This window comes from Brassica oleracea, chromosome C6 (assembly GCF_000695525.1).
Source record: "Brassica oleracea var. oleracea cultivar TO1000 chromosome C6, BOL, whole genome shotgun sequence".
Classification (NCBI taxonomy): Eukaryota; Viridiplantae; Streptophyta; class Magnoliopsida; order Brassicales; family Brassicaceae; genus Brassica; species Brassica oleracea.
The window spans coordinates 10,330,090-10,339,110 of record NC_027753.1 but is presented as its reverse complement, the minus strand read 5'-3'; the positions used below and the strand labels follow the sequence as shown (position 1 = coordinate 10,339,110).

The window sequence follows — 9,021 nt, the reverse complement described above, 5'->3', positions numbered from 1 at the left end:
TTTTTACGTGGAAAACCTCCTCGATGTGAGAAGGAAAAACCACGGGACCGTAGTCCACTCAACAATCCACTATATAAATGTTTGTGAGTACAACCACTTCCTCCCTATTCAACAACCAGAACAGAACAGAGACACTAGCTTCAAAGAGCTATCTCCAACACAAACAACAACAACAAGAGAGCAACACAAAGCTTTAAAACCGGCCAACCAAACGACCTCAGCTCACAAGGATTCCGGCATCCAGAGACTAATCCAACCGTACAAATCCATGATAAGCAAGTCAACAATACCTCCGCCAAATTTCGGCTCAAGAAGAGAAGATCTCACCGTCGTATTTACCACACACCCAAAACTGTTCCGCTGAAGAACTGTGACGACCAGCTTCACTAAAAACTAGACAACAGAAGATCCAACCATTGAAATCCAAATCCCTTCGGTGAATCTCTAACCCACTGACATAACAAGCTTTCCACAAAATATCAGCCCGATCAAGTTCCGTTTGGTCCTCCAAAACCAGTCTTGAAATAGCCTGACGATTTTTCTCCTCCTTCTCTCTTCTTTCTCTCTTTTGTCTCTCTCTCTAAACTCTATTATTGTGAGTCTACAGTGCAAAGGGGAACATAACTAATTACTTAAGGTCATGAGAATTATTATGTCTCATGCCCACTTGGTTCTCTCCATCTAGGAGGGACCCAACATGTACCTGGAAGTGTGCATATCTTGACAAGGTGCTGAGTAAGTACTCATAGCTTCTCAGTAACAAATTTAACTAATTATGATCAGAAATTGAACCACACTTATAAGTGAAAGCAAAAAGGGTTAATGGCTAAAGAAATAAAGAGAGAAACATACGATGTGATGCAGCAATACTTTACCAAGAATCAGGAAAAACAAAAGTCAGTATTCCACGAATCATGAAGAACAGATGATTTGCAGTAAAAATTCTTAAACATTGAAATAACAACAAATTGAGGTGCATGAAGAAGAGAAACTTAGTTGAAAATAAAACCAACAGAGTTGCTTTTAGAAGAAAAAACATAGAACAAAGAGAATGTGACTTCAAAAGAGTTCCCACTCATTAAGAAAGAGTTTCTGGTGTCTCAAACTAAGACAACATAACATCAGATGACTAAGATCTCGAATCATCAAACAACATCATCGAAGGAGCGAGAAGTTCTGGTGGCTAACAACTCTTTCTTCTGCTCCTCAGCTAGAGCATCAAGCTCTTCAAACTTTCGCTTCAGTTTCTTTGCTTTTTCCTCAGTTTCTTGGAGCATGGCCAAACCGGACAGCTCTTTCAATTTCTTTTCTTTGACTTGCTCCAGATTCTTCTCCAGCCAATCAACCTTAAATCCTGCTGATCTACTTTGAGCTATCGAAACTTGTACTAACTCGATAACAAATCGATAAGAATCAAAGAATGACTTTGTATTAAGAATCAACTGAGAATCGCTGGCTTAACACCCAGAAGAATTCTCCTCAAGTCTCGCGACTCAATCCAAAATACAAAGGTCGATTACAATGAACACAAAGAGTCTTATTTAAAGCTTCCAACAGACTCTAACAGAAAACCCTCTTTCTTGTCTAGAGTCTTTCTCCTACTTCCCTTCCTTAAGACCCGCTGGATGAAGCAGAGTCTTCCTTCAAACTCCCATTTTCTCCCTTCTCCCGCATTCCTCCTTCTTCCATCTTTCTCTTCCTCCTCACGTAACGATATTGTAGCTTATCAATACCCCCTTTTCGAAATTAAGCTTGTACTCAAGCTTGAACTAGGGATATTGGTCACGAAGCTCCCCGTAAAGGACCCATGTATTCTCCGACGAAGGAAGAGAACGCCACTGCACCAGAAACTCCAAAGCTCCTTTGTCGTTGTAGCGAGTATCCAAAATAGCCTCCGGAATGATCATCAAATCGTCCAACCCCGAAGGAAGTGCAGGTAGAGGAAGGACCTTATGCTGAGCTCCCAAGACCGCCTTGAGCTAAGAGACATGAAAGACAGGATGAAGCTCTGCCCAACAAAGATACTTGTACCATGTGTGTGGGTGTGTCGAAGCTAAACATCGAGTTTGCGGATGAAATGTTGTGCTGAACTTCAGAGACGTCGCAGACAACCGAAACAACTCTCTCCAAAAGGAACTTAGGAAGATCTTATCACGGTCTGGGACAATCGACTTCGGAAAACTGTCCAAACGAACCACTTCTCCAATGAATTTCTTCGCAACGCCAATGAAGTGAGTATATTTACTCAAGCGATCCACCACAACGTATATGACGTTGTAACTGAAAGAAGTTGGTAAACCTTCGATGAAGTCCATAAAGAGGTCCTCCCAAACAGCCACCGGAATCGGTAGAGGCTGAAGCAGACCCGCAGAACTCAAGGTAGAATATTTTTGTGTGTCTGACACACATGGCAAGCCGCAACGTACTGCTGAACTGATCGTAATAACCCTGCCCAATGGAACCATCTTTGTACCCTCTTCACTGTTTTAAGCACTCATGAGTGACCGCCTTGAAACACTCTTTCAGAACCGTAGTGATGAAAGCAGAAGAACTGAGAATTACCAAACGGTGTTTGTGCCAAAGTCTGTCGTCCTTGATTGTATAATGCTTCAAACTTGCGTCTCCTTCCTTTACCCTTTGTATCAACAACTGTATCTCTTGGGACTCGAATATTTCTTTATAAAGATCCTGCAGCTGGAGAGAAATGGGAATGGTGATAGCAAACAACGTGGCATCAAACACATGCATGTAAAGCTGAGTATTCAATACGTGAAAGGCTATCCGCAGCTTTGTTCTGAATACCAGGCTTGTAGATGATATCAAATTCATACCCCAACAATTTGATCAACCACTTCTGATACTCCATACTGACTTCTCTCTGTTCCAAAAGATACTTAAGGCTTTTTTGATCGGTGTGCACAACAAACTTTCGACCGAGAAGGTAGTGTTTCCATTTGCGTATTGCGAGAACCACTGCCATCAACTCGCGTTCGTAGATCCGTTTTAACTGCTCCCGAACTGACAACGCGTGACTGAAGTAAGCTATAGGACGACCCCCCTGCATCAGTACTGCGCCCACACCAAACCCAGACGCATCACACTCCACCAAAAAAGTCAAAGTAAAATCTGGAAGAGCCAATACCAGTGCAGAAACCATTGCTTGCTTCAAGTTATCGAAAGCAATCTGAGCAGCCTGAGACCATCCAAACTTATCTATCTTCAAAAGGTCAGTTAACGGTCGAGCCAAGGAACCATAACTCTTCACAAAATGCCTATAGTATCCAGTCAAACCTAAGAACCCTCGTAGATGTTTAATGCTCTTGGGTGTAGGCCAAAGTCTCATCCCTTCCGTATTCACATTACCCTGGCTACCCCTACAGCTGAGATAACATGCCCAAGGTACTCCACTTGACTCTGCGCAAATAAGCATTTCTTCTTGTTCGCAAAAAGCTTATGTCAGTCAAACACCTTGACTTCCTCCAAGTGATGAACATGATCCTCCTCGTTCTTGCTGTATATCAACACATCATCAAAAAACACCAGCACGAACTTGCCCAAGAAAGGACGAAAGAGATCATTCATCAGAGACTGAAACGTAGAAGGAGCATTTGTGAGCCCAAATGGCATTACTAAGAACTTGTAATGGCCATCATGGGTTCGAAATGCTGTTTTATGAATGTCCTTCTCCTCCATACATATTTGATGAAAGCCTGTCGTAAGATCCATCTTTGAAAAAACCTTGGCTCCGTGAAGTTGAACCAGGAACTGGTCAATCATAGGAATAGGATACGTATCTGCTATTGTTGCCTGGTTTAAAGCTCTGTAGTCAACGCAGAAACGCCATGACTTATCATGTTTCTTGACTAAGAGAACCGGGCTGGAGAAAGGGCATCTACTCACACGTATCTATCCTTTTCAAATATTTCAGCAACCATTGAAGATATGGCCTCCTGATGGGTAACGATACGGTCGTACGTTGATAGATGTAGTTCCTGCTTTCAACGTGATCGCATGTTCTCTGCCTCTTACAGGAGGAAGGCCTTGTGGCTTGTCAAAAATGTGCTCGTACAACTGTAATACTCTCTCAACTTCAACTGGTAGCACCGGAGACAACAGTTTCTCTTCCTGCAACACGCTGAACCAAGAATCTCTGGGAACCTCCCACTGACCATCGTCCACAGAGAGACTTTGTAAAGCTAGTTGCAGTTGGTGAAGATCTAATTCACTACTCAACATTGCTCGTCTTCCTTTGTGCCAAAAGCTCCATTCTTGAGTGATCCAATCAATCTCGCATTTACCCAACGTTCTCAACCATTGGATCCCAAGAACCAAATCCACCTTTCCCAATTCAAGAGTTATGCAGTCAATCTCAAAACCAAGTCCCTGCATCTCCAACTTGACGTTTCTGCAAACTCCTCCTGCGTTAATTGCGACGCCATTACCCAACACTACATGCATTTTCGAGTTTGAATGTGCAGATAATCACGCCTTCAGTGCGAGCTGAGGAGTAACAAAGTTGTGTGTGGCTCCACTATCAATCAAGACCACAGCTTTTACTCCGGCTAACAACCATCTCAGTTTAGTTGTCATAAGCGAGTCAATGCCAAGGTAAGCATTGAGAGAAATTTCCATCAGTTGTGGTCCCTGCACATCCTGCTCCTCCGTATCACCGGTTTCCACTTCTTCTGGGTATGCGTCTTGCAACACTTCAACTTCTATGTCATCAATGAGCATCATTATTTGTAACTCTGCATTCGCACACACATGACCTCGGAACCAACTCGTGTTGCATTTAAAACACAGCTTTAGCCTCTTCAACTCAGCTAATTCAGCTGGAGTTAAGTGCAATCGTGGTCTCTGAGGTAAGTTCTTGTGCGTTTCCAGTTGCTTACTTTTGTCGTCGGCAAGTGGCTGCAGAGGACGTTGACCAAAATGATTTGATCAGTGGTGTTTGTTATGGTAATCAGTCTGTCTTGGTTTCACACGTTCACCCATGACTTGACAGAAAGTGCTGCTCTCCATCTTTATCACTGCAGCAATGTGGTTACGTAAACCTTTTGGTTCTTTGAGTTTGATGACCTCTTTCATTTCCTGCTTCAAACCAGTGTAAAACTTGCTGATCAGGTTAGGCTCATCAATTCTTTTAACTTGAGTTATCAGCTCTTCAAACTTCTTGACATACTGACGTACAGAACCGGTCTGCGTCAAAGCACACAAGCGATTGCGAAGTTCATCATCAATCGACTCCGCAAATCTCTCCAACATCCGCTGTTTAAAGTGAAACCAGCTCTCGAATCTCTCCTCCTCTGCTTCCCATAGATACCAGTTCAATACCTCCCTAGTCAAACTCAGAGCCACCAATTCAAGTTTCTCCTGTTCTGAATATTTAGCTGCTCTGAAATATCTTTCCACATTCTGTATCCAACAATACGACATCAAACCATCAAACGTAGGCAACTCATTCTTTTTCAGCAAACTTTCACGTTTCGTAAACATATATGTATTCCTCCGATAACTTAACGATAGATTTTCCGATTCAGTTACCGAGTCTTGTACCTGAGGTTCCGAAGATCCTGCTATGTCTTTACCGTGAGGTTTCGACAAAGTCGTATTGGACTCGATCCTACCGATCGCAGCTGCGATCTTCTGTAACTGAAACTCGACGGTGCCCAAACGTGACTCGACGGCGCCGACTTGTTCGTCTGATTTTGTGTTAGCCTCTGTCAACTTCCTCCATCCCTCATAGATCACCTTGACCGTCTTCTCCGTCTCTACGACCGATCGCTCCATATGATCCAAACGTCCGTCAGAATCTTCGATCAAATCCATCACGAGAAGCTCACCGCGCCAATTGATAGACTTTGAGCTATCGAAACTTGTACAAACTCGATCACAAATCGATAAGATTCAAAGAATGAATGAAATTGCACTTTGTATTAAGAATCAATTGAGAATCGATGGCTTAACCCAGACGAATTCTCCTCAAGTCTTGCGAATCCAAAATACAAAGCTAGATTACAATGAACACAAAGCGTCTTATTTAAAGCTTCCAACGGACTCTAACAGAAAACCCTCTTTCTTGTCTAGAGTCTTTCTCCTGCTTCCCTTCTTTAAGACCCGCTGGATGACGCAAAGTCTTCCTTCAAACTCCCCTTTTCTCCTTTCTCCCGCGTTCCTCCTTCTTCCATCTTTCTCTTCCTCCTCACGTAACGATATTGTAGCTTATCAATCTCCTTGCCAGCTTAACTTCCTACTCAACCCATATGTCTTCTTGATGTTCATCATAGCAGAAACTAATCATCACGTAACTCGTACTCATTTCAGAACCCAGAAAAAGGTGAAAAGAAGACAGCTTAGGTTACAGAATGGCGTAATTAATAAGAACATGCTTACCTTCATCATTATCTGTCCCAAGCTGTGTAACATCTAAAACTGTGTAAATCTCTGCAGCGTTGATAAGGGGAGGAAGAGTTGAGTTACCCGTCATTGTGAAAGTGAAACTAAACTTCCCGTTTGAAGAACTCACGGCGCTTGGATTGAAGATGGTTGAAACGCTGATTTTAGGAGGCCTCATGTAGCTGTACCAAGGTAAGCCACCGTTGTAAGTAATGTTGAATTCTCTGACGTTACTTGCTTTAAGAGTCTGGATCTCGGCGAAATGCATATATACATAGGAATGCGCATATATATCCTCAAAAGTCCACCATAATTACCATGTGTTGCTACCATTTGCAGGGATAACAACAGTCTTCATCACGGCTTGAGGCATATCGTAGACGCTACTTATATCAATCGGTAGGTCAGTGCTTATCAAGGTGGTTTCATTATCTGTTAATGCAGTCCAGCCTCTGTCATGTATATCCTCATCATACCTGAACAGGGGATCATTTTGTTAACACAAAACAAGCACAAATAATAATATTTTTTTTTTGAGATGAGAGGTTCAGGCTAGTAGGCCAATACATTCTCTAGTGCTAAGCCCATACGATGTTAAATTAACTGTCAACTGGAGACTCGAACATGTATTTCTTAAATTATTACTAAGTAATCCAAGAGTTTTAGCTACTAGGCCAACTCTTTATTTATTAAAAAAGTTTGACAGCCTATGAAGATTTTATTGTATTATTACCTGACGAAAGATGACGGATCGGATGGAAAGTATATTCTGGCGAACAACATCAATGATCCACTTTGTGTGTTATAACTGTTATTGTTCAATGGACGAAGTTCCAGTGAGGAAATGAATGGTGTGGTCGGTCCTGTCTTAACAAGACAAACTTGAAGATCATCTTGTGTTACAACATGGAATATCTCATATGAAGAACTATTTGTTACTCCTGTTATTTTGATAGAAAACCATTTGTTAGCACCAACGCGAAGATCACAGCTTGGCAACTGATTCAGAACATCGTAATTCCCATACATAAAGGTTGCCCTGATCAGATATTTTATGTTCGCTGTGAGGTCAAAGAGGTTGTAACAGTTTCTTTGACCGTCACGGAAGCTTCTCAAAGACCAAGTTTGTTGCTGAAGTTGAGTCATGTATGCATTATTGATCTTCCCGACCAATCCACTGTCGACGTAATCGGCGTCTGATTTGTATGTTATATTCGTCGACTTCTCAGTATACGTTGTGGTCGTAGGCACCAACCCACAATCCAAGCTGATGAATCCTATTCAATATAAAATTCAATATAAACGAAAACAAAAACGCATTCAGAATAGTTGTTACAATAATGTTTTGCAACAAACAAAGTAATGAAAAACTTCGTCTTATATGTTCTCAAGAACCTGCTTGGGTTTGAGCTTCGACTGATCCAAAAACAGTAAGGGTTAGGATCAAGAGGAGCAAAAACCAATGACGAGTCTTCATTTTTCTTGGATATGAGATGAGATTCAGAGGATAGTTTTATTCATTGTTTGTTGGCAAAGAAGACTAAGAGAACATAATATTGGTCAATTATAAATGGGTCAAGTGGGATGTGTAGACTTTGTGCCAAGCCTACTCTTACTTGCCTACGACGTTCTTTCTGGTTTCAGGCCTGTGGAGAATGAGTAACTTCCAGTTCCAAAGAGTTTTCCGTCTAACAAAATAATACCACAAAAGCTGTTAAAATGAGAAAAAATCATTTTAAAATGGGAAAATTGTCATTTTAAAATGGGAAAATTGTCATTTAAATTCCGAACTTTCAAATTTGGTTGAAAAAAACATGAACTGTCCCTTAAACTATTTAAAGCACCAATTTATCTTGATTGGCCACTTAAAACCTCGAGTTAATTTGACAACCAATTTTAAGACGTCGTTAGTTCGGTTACCATATTGATTAGACGGTGTTAAGCTCGATTTATAATCTCTGTTAAACCAACACGACGTCGTTTTGTAAATTAGAATAACCCCAAAACTTAAAACCTAAATCCCTAATTCTCTCAAGACTGAAATCAAAAAACACAAACTCTCTTCAAAACTTTGTCTCGATTTCATGATGAGTTCAACTTCAGAGGTACAATCTGGAGGAGGAGATTGTGGGTTCCCAACAAAGTGTGAGTGTGAATTACGTGTGGTATCTTTAGTATCGAAGACACAAGAGAATCCATGAAGACCTTTCTACCGTTGTGTAAGCAAAAAGAGGTAAGATTCCTAGTTGTTGTTTATATTATTTAGACAGAAAAATATTTCATTTCGTCATGAATTATGGGCATTTGTTTAAGTGGATTAATTATGCTGTATGTGAGGAGGTTGAACATGTTATTCCAAAAACTCAAAATCATTGACAGGAAGATTACTAAGACCAAAACCGAGGTTGATGAGTTAAAGACTTTGATTGAAGATTTGAAGGAAGATGTAGAAAGGAGCAAGATAGAAATCAGGAATTGAAAAGCTTTGATGATAGTGTGCCTTGTGTGTGTTTGCGTTGTGAAAGGAAGAGGTGGTAAGCTAGGCATTGATGTCGACATTGTTGTTTGGTTTTATGTATGTCGACATTGTTCTATGTAGTGCTTTGTGTGGGTTTAGTTCTATTT

At 41.1% G+C, this 9,021-nt stretch overlaps 1 pseudogene; it reads right to left on the bottom strand.

The window, feature by feature from the left end:
- Positions 1 to 7,873, bottom strand: part of LOC106299291 — a 58,476-nt pseudogene extending 50,603 nt beyond the window's left edge.
- Between the last annotated feature and the right edge of the window lie 1,148 nt (positions 7,874 to 9,021).